The following is a 17,302-nucleotide window of genomic DNA, read 5'->3' as shown; positions in this document are numbered from 1 at the left end:
CAGCTTGTTATCAAACGGCTTGCCACTGTTGGTTATTATATATTGAGGAATTTTAAAGCGGTAGATGATATTCACTCGGATGAAATTCGCAAAATTCTCCTTACTTCTTTTAGAGCAACAGCTTCGGCCCATTTTGAGAAGTAATTTATTGCGGCCAGGATATATAAGTGTCCACCAAAAACTTTTGGTATTTGACCAACAACATCCATTCCCCAAGCATTGAATGGCCAAGATGCTACAGTTGGATGTAGCACTTCAAGAGGTTAATCTATGAAATTTGCATGAAATTGACAAGCTTTACATCTTCTAGCGTAGTCCAAGCAATCTTTCACCATCATTGGTCAATAGTATCCCATCCTTTTAACTTTTTTAAAGTGCCCACTTAATTTTGAAAAGGAATTAAGAAAACCTTTATACGGTACTTTAAATGATCCAAAACAGAAAAATCATTTAAATTAGAGATTCAAAGTAAATGATTCCTATTAACGTTTTAGGAAGGTTTTAGGCACCTAAAACGTCCGCTAACTTGTGGTTATCCAGACTGTTTGAAAATATCTTTTGACTAACTTCAAAAAAAGATTGATTTGTTGAAAAGTGATCGATTTTTTTTAGAAAGGACTTGAGAAAAAAAATATTAGGCGACTTAGCAGAGATTTTAACTAAGTCTAAACAAAACTAATTAAACAAATAAACATATAAAAGGGGAAAGGGAGGAGAAAGTAAAAGATTTAGGCCATTGGGCCCAAATCAACGAGACTTGTCCTAATCTAATTGGGTTTTTGACCCCTTTCACCTGTCCTAATCTAGTTTTCGAGCCTTTGGCTCGAGTTTTGCTCCACCTGTATTAAATTTACAACTTTGACTTCGAAGCCCCCAAAATAAATGAATAAATAAATAAGGAAATAAAATAAACAAAGACAACAATAATTAAATAAAATAACAAATAAGACTTTTGAGTCTCTTAGCCGCTTCAAATGTGGATTTCGACCCGCCCTTCTTCTTCTGACTCCTCGTATTTATACACTATGGGATCACTTTTGGACTTAGAACTTCGGGCTTGACTTAATGAGATGGGCCTCATTGGCCCATTAAGGAATGGAAGAAAAAAGAGTTCGTTTGGACTACGAGGTGGATTCATGCGAAAGAAAGAAAGAAAAAAAATAAATTAATATATGTTCATGGAAAAAAATTATTCTGACAACAAAGGAAATTCCGAAAATTCAAGGCCTTCCAAAAGTCACTACTTCAAACTCAAGCATAAAAAGAAAACTTATAGCGAATATATAATTGTACCTACTGATTTATTGCAGTAAAGACCAGAGAAGAGAAGAGACAAAAGCTTAATTGATATTCTGCAAAAAATTCATGGCCTTATTCGTTTTCATATCATTGACTATTGACCAAATAAGTGTTTGATTCATTCATTTTTCATGCATAATTTTCATTTAAATGAAAACGAATAAGATTAAAAAAAAGACTTTTATTTGTTAACAACATCTTCAGCTAAACTTTAAAACACAAAAGCTATGCTTTTAGAAACCTATATCCTGCTCATAACAAATAAATTGTGGCTAAAATAGTGATAGACATGTTCAGACAATACAAATTCCTAATCAAAACAAAACATAGCAATTTACGTATAAGATATAATCCAATTGATTTCCTAGCGATATATTTATGAACATATTTCAGTAAACGAGCTCGTGACAAACACAAAAATAATTCACGACTAATGTATAAATGAATAAAATAACAAAAAATAGACAAGAAACATACTGTTTCAGCTCACTTCGCACATTCTTAGCAATTTGTTAATAAAAGCTTTAGAAATTCTTCTAGTTAACCATGAAAATAAAGCGAGGAAAGGATAAACCAACAACAACATCACACTAAGGCCATGAATGAGAACTAAAACAACTAATATTCAGCTAAATCACCAGCAAGTCATACCCCCATGTCCAAATTAAAAAGCAGCATGTTGGGAAATCGCAAAAACATGATGCAATCGTGATTCTAAAGGCAAATCTAGCAAAATTACAAGATTGACACATTGAGCTTATGGATGAATTGAAGATAGTAGATCGAAAGAACTCTATATTTTGGACATTTAAACCTCACAACGAGATATATGGAATCATACTAAAGAGAAAAAAACATGGAATGCTCACAATAGGTGCTAAAAGGGAGACTAACAAATGACCAATTAGATTAACACAGGACAGGGAGTTCAACACCACAAAATCAAAAGATACAAGATAGACAGTGGCGCAAACACTATAGCATGAATGTTGATTCAGCGAGGCAACATCATAACAACAGCCAACACAACAGATTCTTATAGCCATCAAAGGCGTCTACAGCAAACAACCCAGCCTCATTCATGATTACTACTAAACAATTAAATAATTCTACGGAGAAAGGGGGATGAAGCAGAAAATGGTGAAAGTAAAAGGGATGGGAGTATATTCACCTCTTCCGAGACAGCAAAACGGAAACTCGAGCTAACGTCGGAATCACAACCACCGGAGAATGTCTTCGCCTTCAGCTCGAAGCCATAATTTAGACGACGAACTTTTGGAAAACAAAATTTCTACCAAAATATTGAATTTTTCTCCACGGTTTTCTTTATTTTTTTTTTCTCCGTCAGTTTTTTCGAACCAGAATTTCCAACCCAGAAAGGAAAAAAAGAAAAATCTCTCCCTTTTTGGCTCAAAAGTGAGCCCTTATATAGAGCATAATTTAGGGTTCCTTCTTATCCCTTGAATCCAGAAAGAATCTCCCCCCCCTTTTGGATTTTTCTTTCCCCCAATTAAAAATAGCAGTCAATAGGAATAAAACCTCTTACGAACCAATGAAAATTTGTCAAAAATGTATGAGTTCGTACCAGTCATCCCTAGATTCACGGAATTTAGCCGTTGAGGTGGACACCTGGACCTATTCTAGAAGCTTCTTGGCTTTTTTGTGCATGGAGAGGGATCGGGTTGTTTTAGATTTTGGGCTGTTCGTCGATGGGTCACTGGGTCGGGGCTGTTCGGATCGTTGATTAGTTGTTGGTGTTCGTCATCAAAATGGGTCAGGTCTTGTTGTTGTTGTTCGATGTTGACGTTCATCGTTGTTGTCGTTTTGAAGGTGTTGTCGTGATTTGGGAATTGCTGTTGTTTAATGTTGAAGAGGACTTAAGGGTGTTGGGCCGGGTTGAGGATAAGTGGGCTGGAGCGTGTGGAATTTGGTTTTGGGCCTAAATTGGCTGGTTGGCTGAATTTGTTGGATCATAATATTGTTAAGAATTTAGGGGTTAATTAAAATATAACCCCCAATAAAAAATTTAGGATTGGGCCAAAATTAATTAATATTTTGATCCAATTGAAAATTATATTGGTCAATTGCATTGCAAATATGATCAATTTAATTTTAATTAGGAACAAATTTAATAATTTAACTAAATTGAATCAAAAGTCGATACGAATTAATACCTTGTTTAATCCCGGGCTTCTTAATTTAATAAAAATCAAATACATATTTTTTCAAATAAATTATTTTCAAGAACAAACTATATTTGATCTTGATTTTACCTTTTTGAAATAATTTTTCAAACTCAATCTAAATAAAAGTCCAATTTTGATAAAAAATATTCATTTAAGTAACAAAATTTATGCGATCTCGTATATGTGAATACGAAAATATATAATCGTCACTTAAATGACGAAATTAACTCGAATAAATATTTTAGAGCGCATTTATCCGAATGAAATAAATATTTCACTTATTATTAAAAAATGAAGAAATCTCAAAATTAAATTTAGTTGCGGAGGGCAAAAATTAGGTGTCAACAGGTCCAGACTGATATGACCCACAAACTTCCGAGTGTGCTTCTTGCAAAGCTTGAATTGCTTCTTCCTCTCCCAGACATCGCCAAGAGTAGTCCTTCAAAAGATCTTTTATATAGTGTGTCTTTATAGTAAAGGAAGCGAGGTGCACGATGACGGATGTCAGTCCTTCCTTTTGGATATTTTGAAAGTATCTCATAACACAGATAGTCAATGATATGTTGTCACCAATCTTCCTTTACAGCTTTAGACACGACGATGAGGTATTCGGCCTTATTTTCTGCATCCTTATCCTCCTTCGATGGCGGTACTACCCATTCTTGGCAGATAGTAAATTGCGTCTGATTTGGAAGAGTTAAGGTTGAGGCCAAAGAGGCTAAGGCATCAGCTTGCTTATTTTCTTTCCTTGGCACATGCTGGAGGGTTACTTCTCTAAGCCACCCCCATCAACTTCTGCGCATAATCATGATATGGTCGTAGCTCAGGCTTGTTGACTTCATTGCTTCCTAAAAGCTGCTTGATCACCAATTGGGAGTCACCAAAGACTTGTAATTGCAGTTGTTTCATGTCAACTGTCATGTCAAGTCCAAGTATTAACTCTTAATATTCAGCAATATTATTAAAGCAGCGGTTTGTTAGGGTAAAAGAGTATGGGATGACCTCTCCTTGTGGAGTGTCGAATGCCATACTGACACCAGCTTCATCTCGATGTACGAAACCATCAAAGTACATCTTCCACAGGGTTCTGGCTTCAATAACCATTGCATCTACATCAGGAAGTTCATCACTCAGTTCCTAGTCATCGAGTATCAGGTGGTCTGCCAAGAAGTCAGCCAATATTTGTCCCTTAACAGCCTTTTGGGGAATGTACATAATCTCAAACAGCTGAAATTGAAGATACCATCTTGCAAGTCGGTCACTAAGGACTGGTTTTGACATTACAAACTTGATGAGATTTTCCCTAGACACAAGACGGACAACATGAGCTTGAAAGTAGTGTTTCATCTTTTAAATTGAGAAGGACAATGCCAAACACAACTTTTCGATTGGAGAATACTTTAGCTCATTTGGCGTTATCATTCTTCTCAGATAGTAAAGAAAGTTATCTTTACCTTCACTATTTTCTTAAGCTAGTAGTGCTCCAACTGACCTCTCTTATGTTGCGATGTAGAGTATCAACAATTTCTCAGGTATGGGTGCAAGTAAATGGTGGCTTCATTAAGTATGATTTGATACTCTTAAAGGCCTTGCTACAAGCTTGGTCCCATTCAAAAGGAGCATCCTTCTTCATGACACGGCTAAATGGTTGACATTTCCCGATAATATTTGAGATGAACCTCCTTAAATATGCTAGCCTTTCTTGAAGACTTTTCAACTCATGAATGTTTTGAGGCTCGGGCATCTTCAAAATTGCATCGATCTTCACCTGATCAATTTCAATTCCTTGATGTCGTACAATAAAGCCAAGGAACATTCTAGAAGTAACTCCAAAGACACATTTTAATGGACTCATCCTAAGTTGATATCTTCGAAGCAACTCAAATACCATTCTTAGGTCTTTTAAGTGGTCCTCTCTCTTTCTTAACTTCATCACTAGGTCATCTACATAACATTCAACATTTTTATGGAGTAGGCCGTCAAATACGTTTTGCATAGCACTTTGATAAGTGATACTAGGATTCTTTAAAAAAAAGGCATCACCTTGTAGCAATAAATATCTTTGGACGTACGAAATGCAATGAGCTTTTCATCTTTTGGCGCTATACGAATTTGATTGTAGCCGGATGAACTATCCATAAAGGACATTGCCTCGTAACCAGTGATGACATTAATCATAATTCCAGTATGGGGATTGGAAAATTATCTTTAAGACAGACATAGCTGAGATCCCAAAGGTCCACACAAACTTAAATTTGGCCATTCTTCTTTCGTATCGGAATAATACTTGAAATCTACGTGAGGTATTTAACTTCTCGAATAAAGCCAGCTTTGATGAGTTTATTGACCTCATTTTTTTTATCAATGGAACCAAATCTGGACTAAATTTCCTTTGGGCTTGCTTAACAGGACGAGCACCATTCTTGACTGCCAATTAATGGACTTCTACTTTTGGATCTAAGCTAGGCATTTCCTTATAACTCCAAGCGAAGACATCCATATATTTTTTTAGTGTATCCATATAAGTGATTTCCTTCTTCGATTCTAGAAACACACTCAGGTAAATTGGTCTTGGGTTTTCATTGGTTTCGAGATTAACTCCTTTAAAGGATCTGTTATTGCTTTCACTCCTTCTTTAAGTTATGGTGGGGCATATCTAGCATCTTCTCCTCTTGTGGATCATCGTCGTTGATGGATATGTGGTAAAACCAGAAATTATCTTCCATCTCTTCGTCGACCTTTATTTAAGATAAAATATCATTCTCATTTTAGGTTGTAACAGGATATGAGGAGCCAACACTTTCTTTGTCTTCCTCACGCTTCTTGGTATAAACCACAGTATGAGCTTTAGCTTTAACACCTCATTGCATGAAACCACCAGTTCTATTTTCCATCTCGTTCTGAAAGGAATCAAACTTTGGAAATCTTTCTGGATCTTAGGTGAAGAGTGTATTATCGTACTTTGATGAATTCTCTAACGCTTGCTACTTCTCTTCCTATTTAGAGGACCCAACCTCTCAAACACTGAAGTTTTTGCGGTTGATTCTCCAAGTCGATCAAAGATAAAAACTTTTTGTTGGATGCAATAGACTTTTCTTCTACAGTGATGTAGTTACTAACCGCCCTTTTTATAGAGATGCGAATTGGAGGTGGCTTCTCGTATCCTAGGCCTTCACGTGCCTGCCTGGTTGTACCCTCCGACAAAAGTTTGCCCAACCTTGATGGCTCATTAGGATTATATTCAGCATTTACAAATAGCTTGTATGTATTTGGGTCTAATCCCTCTTTTGTATGCTTTGTATGGAGTGTTATTTCTTATGGCAGATTTTGAGCCATACATTCTCTCAGTATCCTTGAGGATGGTTTTATTGGGTTAATTTGCTTGATAGGTAGAGTTATCCCCTTTAGTACATTATCTTTGACATCGGATGAATGATCCTTTTCTTTTTTTGCCATTGGTACGTATCAAAGAATAGGAGTTGCCTTCTTTTTTGTAGGTGCGATGCTTTCTTTATTCGAAGTGAAGAGAGGCTTATTGGTGGAGGCTTTTTCGACAATTATCGCAATCTTCTTGGGGGCAAGATCATTACACTTGGTCTTGGTGACATCATCAACCCTTTTCTCATTCACGATATAACTCTTCAAGCAGAATTTTGCATCGACAAAGTGTGATTCAGCTTCAGTGAATAGCTTATCATCAGCTAATATCTTTCTTTCTACTCCGCCTTCGAGATACTTCGAGCATTGATAGTAAGAGAATAAGATGATTTTGTTCTCGTGCACCCATAGCCTACCAAGCAATATATTGTATAAAGTTTTGGCATCGATCACATGCATCAACGCATTCAATCGAAAATCATTCATATGAATCCCCAACTTGATAGATCCCGCGACCCTCTGTCCGCCTTGGTTGAAGCCTTGGATCATTATACATCTTTCATCTAGTTCGCCAGTAGCAATGTCAAGTTTCTTCATTGTGCGGATAGGCAGGATGTTGATTCTGGATCCCTCATCAATCAATATTATTTGTATTTTTTCCTAGAACTTGACCTACCATGTACAAGGGACAATTATGTAGGGTTCCTCCAAGCAAAAGATCGTTATTTGTAAATGTGATTTTGGTATCACATACATGTGCCTCTTCATCAAAAGTTTCAGCAAGCTTTTCAGAAAATGAAGAAACTTTCATTTGCCCTCTCTTTGGCAGTATTAAAACAAGATGCCTCAAGGTTGACTTGACAGTCTTTGCACGAAACCAACTTGGTAAGAATTCTTCCAATGTTACTGGACACCGTGGTTTTTGGTGGTGAGGCTTCATTACACTCATCTTTTTTGGAAGATCAACCAGCTTTTATTTTCTTGGTTTCTTTACCATTCTCTTTCTAGTTGGCTTCTCGAACAACTCTTTTCATAAACTCACCTTCTTGCGTCTGCGCCTGGTCACCAGAGTCCAACCTTCACTGTCACCTTCGTCAACTGAAGACCTTTCATGCTCTAATAGTTTCTCATTATGCTCTTCAACACATATTTGAACTAGATCGAGTGAGCCAAAAGTGATAAAGATTTAACGAGAACTGGTTTTCTTATCATCGAAGAAAATCTTCTCATTTTCCAATTTCATGACGTTGTCTTTAAAGACAAATCACTTTTTCATAGGGTGACTCACAAGCCTATGATACTTGTAATAATTTGGGTCATTGGTCCTTCCAGCTTCATCGATCTGCTTCATCTATGGGAGTTCAATGAGCTTATCCTCAAGGAAATCATCAAAAACTTTGGTAACATTAGAATCAAGTAAAGAGTATTCCTTTTCTTGCATCTCTTTTAAAGTTAACTTTTGATTTGGACGTGCTCAAGAAGTAGTCTTCAGGCTTTGTTTCTTGCTCACCTTCGTGGTGACCTTCACAGGAGACACATCAACATTCATAGATTCCTTGTTGTCATTTTTGGGGATAAACTTGCCTCATCTTTTGGGTTTCTACTTATCATTTACCCTTCGAGTGTCATGGATAGGCGCTACTCTCTTTCCAGCAGAAGACATGCTCAACTTCATGTCATGAGCATGGGTAGCTAGCTCTTCAAAGGATTTTGGCTTAATGTTTTGCAAGATATAAAGAAGCTCTTAGTGCATTCCTCGGATGAACATCTCTATTATGGAGTTTTCACTGAGCCTATCTTTGCAGTTTAGGATCGCATTTCTCCATCTATTCATGAAGTCAATTACTGGTTCGTCCTTTCTTTGCCGAGTATTTGTGAGTTCTACCATGCTCATTGTATGCCTTGTGCTATAAAAGTGATTCAGGAACTCATGCTCCAATTGCTCCCAACTATCGATGGAGTTAGGCTCAAGTTTCGTATACCAATCAAAGGCATTTTCCTTTAGGGAACGAACAAACTGTTTGACAAGATAGTCACCGTAAATTCCAACATTATTATATGTCTCAATAAAGTGTAAAACATACTGTTTTGGGTTTCCTTTCCCTCAAATTATTGAAATTTAGGGGTTAATAGCTGGCAGACATTTGGAGGCTATCTATTCTCACAGTATAGGGCTTGGCATATGCAAGAGAAGACTTGGTGACAACATCATACTTGTCTTTGAGGGTCTCTTCAATGAATTTCTTCAATTACTCAATCGGGATTATTCCTTCGGAAGAAACTTGTACCTCTTTAGTTGGTGGTGTTTGTTTCACAGGATGTTCTGTCTCGTGAGCCTATGGAGAATTTTTAGATGCATGGCTAGACTCTCCATCTATCAGACCTTCCATCCTATCCACTATCTTATAAATCTGAGCATCTTGATTCTGAACATATTTGATCAGGCCCTCAATTGCCTTTTTTGGATTTGCAAGTTGCTCCTCCATAGACGAGGCATCAGTCACTATTGCTTACATGATCATTGGAGACGTTGAAGAGTAACACAGATTATCGCATAAGTTGATCTTTAAAGTGCTCAGCTTATGCGGTGTAAGTGGAGATGACGCATTTGTTGAACGACCATCGCTCTTTGTACCAGAATATTTGGAACCAAAATTCTCAAGTAGTGCTAGAGTTTTCTTAAGTTATTCTGTCAGACTGTTTCCTCCTTCTGAAGCACTTGCAATGGACTTTGTTCCGTTTGGGCTTTTGATTTCACTGGTCCTGCTGCATCATTTTGACATGTGGCATGGTCCTAGTGGCTCCTTCACTTGACTTGACGTGCCACGTCATTTGACACGTGGCACTCATTTTGGGCCTCTAAAATAAGATAACTTAGCAAAATAGGCTCATCATTTGTAGCACAAATTAATGGACTAGCCCAATAAACATTGAGCTTTATTTAAATCCATGTGTTTGGACTTAAATAATCTATAATATATTAAAAGTGTGATGACTCTTAGAAAAGTAATTTGAACTTTTTACCCTTCATTAAAACACTCTTCTTTAGACAAAATCGTCTTTTTACTATTTTTTAAAATTATAATTATACATAAATACTAATAATATATATTTTTGGAGAAATAAAAAATAACCATTATTAGAAAAGTCCTAATCATAGTACCTTATATTTGACAAATAAATACAATCTCTACTATATTTTCTTTAGGATTTCAATTAATTTATAATTGTATATTACTTCTTACGTTCTTTTCCTAAGTTTTAGGATTTCAATTAGCTTAGAATTGCATATTATACAAATCCTTTCCTTAGTTGAATTGAATATCACAATTAAAATACCTTATATTAAATATTTTTACTGCATTCTTTCTCCTTCTTTTTAGTTCTCTATTTTGTCGAATGATTTTTTGTTTTAAAAAATGGCTTCATTGGTTTACCTAGATGGTGATGGTGAGCGAAAAGATGCATAATCTGAGAATTTTTATGAAAGTAAATTATCATATTGATTTATTGTAGTTTACAGAACGTAGATGAATGTCGGTTGGCTTTGAGGAATTTTTTATGTAAGAGTTAGTTTTAATTGCATTGTTTTGATATCTTTATTATTGTATAATTTTATTTTAATTTACAGCTAGTTGATTAATGTCAGTCGTCTTTGAATAATTTTTTTAGGCAAGGGTTAGGTTTAACTATATTGTTTTAATATCTCTATTAATGTATTATTTTGTGGTAGTTTACAGGTCGTAGATGGTAGTTACAGGTCGTAGATGAATGTTGATCAGCTTTGAGGAATTTTTGTGTGTAAAGTTTAGGTTTAATTGCATTGTTTTGATATCTCTTTTATCGTATTATTTTGTTATAGTTTACAGGTGGTAGATAAATATCGACTAGCTTTGAAAAAAAATTAGGTAAAGATTAAGTTTAATTGTATTGTTTTGATATCTCTGATTTGAGAATTTTTTTTTGTGTAAAGGTTAGGTTTAGATGTATTATTTTGATATCTCTATTATCATATTATTTTGTTGTAGTTTACAAGTGGTAGATGAATGTTCGTCGATTTTGAGAAATTTTTGTCTAAAGGTTAGATTTAATTGTATTATTTTGATATTTCTGATTTGAGAATTTTTTTGTGTAAAGGTTGGGTTTAGATGTATTGTTTTGATATTTCTGTTATCATATTATTCTGTTGTAGTTACAGGTGGTAGATGAATGTTCGTCGATTTTGAGAAATTTTTGTCTAAAGGTTAGATTTAATTGTATTGTTTTCATATCTCTATCATTATAATTAAATAAATTCTCCGTTTTTACATATTCAAAAGATGTTGAATTTAATTAATCTACACATCTTTATCAATTTAAACAAATATCTTATTTAATGTGACATTTGAATTCATTAAAGTGAAATACACGCGCGAAGTGCGTACACCCAAACTAATTAATTTAATTATATCAACCCGCAATATTTATTTGGGATTAATATATTTTCAATTTAACATAATTTGAATTTCGTACGAATTTCAATTTAATAAAATTTTATTGCGCACAATTTAATCATGATAAATTATATTAGTTTGTTGTAAACACCGAATGCAGTAAGTTTTTACCGATACATTGTTACATTGAAATGTCGTTCAACTACAAACGTGTAACAATGAGCTATCGTACTTCTACCTTAAATTTCAAAGCAATAGTTTTCTCCTAAGAATACCATGGGATTAAAGTTGAATCACTTGCAACCTTTCAATTTATGGTTTTAGAAAATTAACTACAAAATATATAAAAATAATGTGCTAGGAATTAAAAAAAAAAAAAAAAAGCTATGCCTCGTGAAAGATTAATTAATGGTCAAACGAGTATATGTTAATATACAAATATTTGGTCTAGTTAGCATTGAGATGTGTTTCTCAAATTATTGACTGATATGTAACTTAGATGTGAAACTTATACTCTCAATAGGTTTAGATGTGAAACTCAAAAAAAAATAAAAAATAGTTTAGGCGTGTTTTGAATACTTAACTCATTATTTATTAATTGAAAAAGGATTTAAAATATCATTGAACTATTAAATTTAGTATAAAAATACCCTCTATTAACTTTTCAACGCAAAATATCCACGACGTCAACCTATTGAATTTAAAATATTCTTATTTTTTGACAGTCATATTTACAAATATAATTAAGAGTTTCATTTATTACATGACATTATTTTATTAGTATGTTTTATAATTAACTTAAACTAATTAAATCTCAATCCCAATCCGAACCTAATAACCCTACACCCGTCCCTCCTATAAGCCCCATTAAACTAAGAAAAAAATTACTCACACTCATATTTACATCAAGTCAATACATGTCTACCATTTGTTTGATGAAAAAACACAATTCCCATTTTGTCAATTATTCTAAATATGATTTGGTCTTCAAATTATTGATCATGATCTTCATTGAACCCAGCTAAAGCCACCTTACTTCATCTTCAAAGCCATTCAAAATTAAAATATTATGATACACAAAAATGAGGCATGTCACATTATTAGTTACTACTATACAAGTCATCAAGTTAGTTAGTCCAGGTCAGCAGGTAGTTAGCTGAGTTAGTTGGAGTAGTTAGTTAGGTATCTCATTTAGTTAGAGTCTAGAAGGTTCTCAAGTCAATATATAGAGAATTTTACTCAAGTGATCAGGCATTATGAATAATATTCTCAATTGTTAATTCAGTTTCTGTTTCATCTTCTTCTTATCTTCCATTAATTGAGTTAATCTACTCAAGCAATATCCATAATTACTTTTATACAGCTACTGAATTCTCAGAATCCAGTAGTGTTTCTCTAATTTCAGTTATCAGTGGTATCAGAGCCAGTGATTTTTGGAAACAATGGCGAATGGAGTCTATGCAATGGTGATTCAGGGAGTGATTCAACAGGGGATAGAGGTGATTTAAGGTAATTGATGCAAAAATCGATTTCGAAAATTGGGATTCTCAACTCTGAAGTGGCTAATTTGAAGTAATTAGATCGAACAGTTGCGAAATTGAAGGAGCAATTGGTGACGAATCACAAGGAAAGTTCACCTGTCGAGGTCAGACTCAGAACTTCGAGGGAAAGGCAACCACAGGAGAAGGAATTTAGGGGTTCCAATCCAATGGGATTCCATAAACAAGGTATCTCCAGATATGCTAAATTGGATTTCCCAAAGTTTTTGAGGGATGATGTGAAGTCATGGTTGTTTAAGGTTGAACAACTTTTCAGTTTTGATGAAGTTCCAATGGAGAAAAGAATTGGCTTAACTACTGTGCACCTGGAAGGTGAAGCAATACAGTGGTATTAGTCTTTTTTGAGGTACATGCAACATACTTCCTCCTACTTGGAATGAATACGTAGTAGCATTGGTGGAAAAATTTGGGTTGGATTTTGATGATCCAATAGAGGAAATTAAAAAAATTATGCAAATAGGACCTGGAAGAGAGTACCAGGCGTTGTTTGAAAGTATGTTAACCAGAGTCAACTTATCCCAAGAAAATGCAATCAGTTGTTTCCCTAAAGGGCTTAAGGAAGAAGTAAACATTGCTGTAAAACTAACTCATCCCACTACTTTACCCAAACTATATAGATCTGCTAGGATATAAGAAGCATACTTGGAGGCTCAAGTTAAACTGTACAAGCAAACAACAACTAGTTTTAGCTCATCCTATAGGAAGTTCAATGATCAGAGGACTCAATCTAAAACATTCTTACAGAATCATAATTCTGAAAGAACTGAGGGAAAGCCATGTTAATAGGATAAGGCTGAATTTAGATGAGATCAATGGAAGAGATCTAAGGGCTTATGTTACTTTTGCAATGAAAAATATATCCCAGGCCATAAGTGCAAAAACTTAAAACAATTATACCTTCTTGAGGTTAAAGAAGTAGAAGATGGGCAAGACTATGCAGACGATAGGAATCATGATGAGAAAAATGAGGCAATATTTCCACAGATAGAGCAAATGGAGATTTCCATTCATGCACTCAATGGTTTTTTAAGCTTTAGAACATTGAGGATAACCGAATATTATACTAAAAGGCCCTTACATATTCTAGTGGATACTAGGAGTTACAATTTCTTTAATCCTAAAATTGCAAAGCTATTAAGTTGTACCACCAAGACAACTGCACCACAAATGGTAGCAGCAGTTAATGGAAATGAAATGAAGGTGGACAAAGTTTGTCAGATCTCTTGGTTGTTACAAGAGGCTGAGTTCACTACTGAGTTTTTGTTATTACCCTTGGGGTCTTATGATATAATTTTGAGGGTTCAATGACTTCTAACACTAGGGGACATCAAGATGAATTTCAAAAAAATTGACAATGGAGTTCACGTACAAAGGCAAAAAAACATGTTTTGAGGGGATCAGGAAAGCAGTTGAAAGATTTAAGTGGTGGGAGAATGGAGAAACACTTAGGCAATGGATCGCAACTCTGAATAATTCAGGTGATACCATCAATGTGTTATACATTACAATGTGCTACAGTAGAATCCACAGAAAATATCGCAGAACAACCTAAGCTAACAGAGTTATTACTTGACTTTAAGAAGTTACTTTATGAGCCTACTACACTACCACCTTCTAGGGGTGTATTTGACCACAGAATTGTCTTACACTCTAGTACTGGACATATGTATAAAAGGCCTTATAGATATCCATTTGTCAAGAAGGATATAATTGAGGGGTTAATATAATAGATGTTAGATCAGGGGATAGTGCAACCTAGTTGTAGTCCCTTTGCTTCTCCTGTGGCCTTAGTTGGTAAAAATAATGGGTCTTGGAGACTATGTGTAGACTACAGAGAATTGAATAAAAATACTATGAAAAACAAATTTCTTATTCCTATTGTTGAGGATTTTCTGGATGAGCTAAAAGGTTCTAAAATATTCTCGAAGATTGATCTAAGAACTGGATATCATCAACTATGAATGACACCTGAAGATATTCCAAAGACTGCATTTAGGATGCACTCAGGGCATTTTGAATACTTGGTAATGCCATTTGGATTGTCCAATGTACCTGCAATATTTCAAGGACTCATGAATATAGTGTTTAAAGTTTTTCTCGAGAAATTTGTTTTAGTATTCTTTGATGACATCCTGATATATAGTAAGAGTTTTGATAATCACATTGCCCATTTAAGAGTTGTTTTCCTTGCTATGGATCAACATCAATTGTTTGTTAAATAGTCTAAGTATTTCTTTGGTGTTAAAAAGATTGAATACTTAGGACATCTTATCTCAGAAGATGGGATATCTACCGATCCTTTAAAGGTTGCAGTAGCCAGGAAGTGATCATTACCTACTAATCTCAAGCAGCTAAGGGATTTTCTTGGTTTAGACGGATATTATAGGAGATTTGTTCAAGATTTTAGTATTATTAGTAGGATATTAAATGATCTATTAAAGAAGGATAAATTTAAGTGGTCATTAGAAGCTACTTCATCTATGGAACAACTCAAGGATGCACTCACTCATGCCCCTGTATTAGCTATACCTGATGCAGGCAAGACCTTTGTTGTAGAGACTGATGTTAGTAGATCTGGATTTGGCGTTGTGTTGATGCATAAAGATCACCCCATAGCCTTTATAACCAGTTCTCTTGGAGTCACAACCAACTTAGAAGAAAAGGTAAGTTGGTGGTAGGAAATGTTCCTCAGTTAAGGAAAAATATCATAACTTTATAGCATTCTACTGTTAGTGGTGGTCATTCGGGTGTAGAGGCTACCTTATAAAGGTTGCTTACACTATTCTATTGGAAGTGTATTAGAAATGATGTTAAGAAGTTTGTGTTGACATGTGATGTTTGTCAAAGGAATAAAGCTGATATTGCAGCTTCACCTAGTTTATTACAACCTTTACCTATTCCTGATATAGTATGGTCTAAACTCGGCATGAATTTCATTGATAGACTTCCTAAATCAAATAGTTATGAGGTTATTTTGATGGTAGTTGATAGACTAAGCAAGTATGCCCACTTTATTCCTCTTAAAAACCCATACACTGCTCAATTTATGGCTAAAGCTATCCTTAAGGAGGTAATAAAATTGCATGGTTTTCCTAACAGCATAACTAGTGACAGAGATGTTGTCTTCTTGAGTACATTTTGGCAAAAACTCTTTTCTTTACAAGGAGTTCAACTTAACATGTCCTCAGCTTACCATCCTCAATCTGATGGACAAACTGAGGTAGTAAACAGGTGTCTGGAAATATATTTGATGTGTTTTTGTGTTGTTGATGCAACTGATTGGGCTGAATATTTGCCCATAGTTGAGTATTGGAATAATACCTTTATTTAGACTACACCCTACTAAGCATTATATGGAAGACCTCCGCTTCTTCATTTACCTTATTTACCTGGTGAGTCTGCTTCTGCAGAGGTGGATAACACTCTCTTAAGTAGAGAACTCAAACTACATCTCCTTCAACATCACTTGGCTAAAGCACAAAATCGGATGAAGCAACAGACTTACTCATATAGGTTTGAGAGGTCCTTTGATGTTAGTGATTAGGTGTATTTCAAGACTCAACCTTATAGACAAACTACTGTGACCAATATACCTTTGCACAAATTGGCTGCTAGATACTATCGGCCTTTCCAAATTTCTAAAAATGTTGGATCTGTGGCTTATAGTTTACTCCTTCTTGCTGGGGTCAAAATTCATCCAACTGTACATGTTTCTCTACTCAAAAAGTTTCATCAAATCCCTGATCAAATATCTTATACACATGTGACTGGTATAGTTAGCCCTCAACCTGCTGCTATACTTTAAAGGAGAATGGTAAAGATGGGCAACAAGGTTATTGCTCAAGTCTTGGTGCAATGGGAAGGCCTCCCTGTTGACTGTGCTACCTGGGAGTTTATTACTGCTTTACATACTAGATTTCCTCATTTTGATCCTTAACTCGTTTACATCCTTGAGGACAAGGATCTTTTCAACCAAGGGAGTACTGATACACAAAAATGAGGCATGTCACATTATTAGTTACTATTGTACATGTCACCAAGTTAATTAGTCCAGGTCAGCGGTTAGTTAGCTGAGTTAGTTGGAGTAGTTAGTTGGGTATCTCATTCAGCTAGAGTCTAGAAAGTTCTCAAGTCAATATACAGAGAATTTTACTCAAGTGACCAGCCATTATGAATAATATTCTCAATTATTAATTCAGTTTCTATTTCATCTTCTTCTTATCTTCCATTAATTAAGCTGATCTACTCGAGTAATCTTCATAATTACTCCTGTACAGCTATTGAATTCTCGGAATCCATCAGTGTTTCTCTGATTTCAGCTATCATACTACTTCACGATGACGCCAAGAACAATGATCTGAATAATCTGCTTCAAAATAAGCAACAAATTATACATCAAAAATTTGAAGTCTCCATTAGATGTTCATCCGAGCTTCAATGATATTCA

The 17,302-nt window shown here is 35.0% G+C and overlaps 1 long non-coding RNA gene across 1 annotated transcript; it reads right to left on the bottom strand.

Moving 5' to 3' along the window:
- Positions 1-863: 863 nt before the first annotated feature.
- Positions 864-3,196, bottom strand: LOC107878364. Its single transcript, XR_001676849.2, has 2 exons — positions 2,471-3,196; positions 864-1,121 (listed from the first exon to the last, which is right to left on the bottom strand). It is a non-coding gene; the product is annotated as an uncharacterized LOC107878364 (long non-coding RNA).
- Between the last annotated feature and the right edge of the window lie 14,106 nt (positions 3,197-17,302).

Source organism: Capsicum annuum, chromosome 7, assembly GCF_002878395.1.
Source record: "Capsicum annuum cultivar UCD-10X-F1 chromosome 7, UCD10Xv1.1, whole genome shotgun sequence".
NCBI classification, from domain to species: domain Eukaryota; kingdom Viridiplantae; phylum Streptophyta; class Magnoliopsida; order Solanales; family Solanaceae; genus Capsicum; species Capsicum annuum.
Note: the sequence above shows the minus strand (reverse complement) of the source record. Positions and strands in the feature narration are given on the sequence as shown.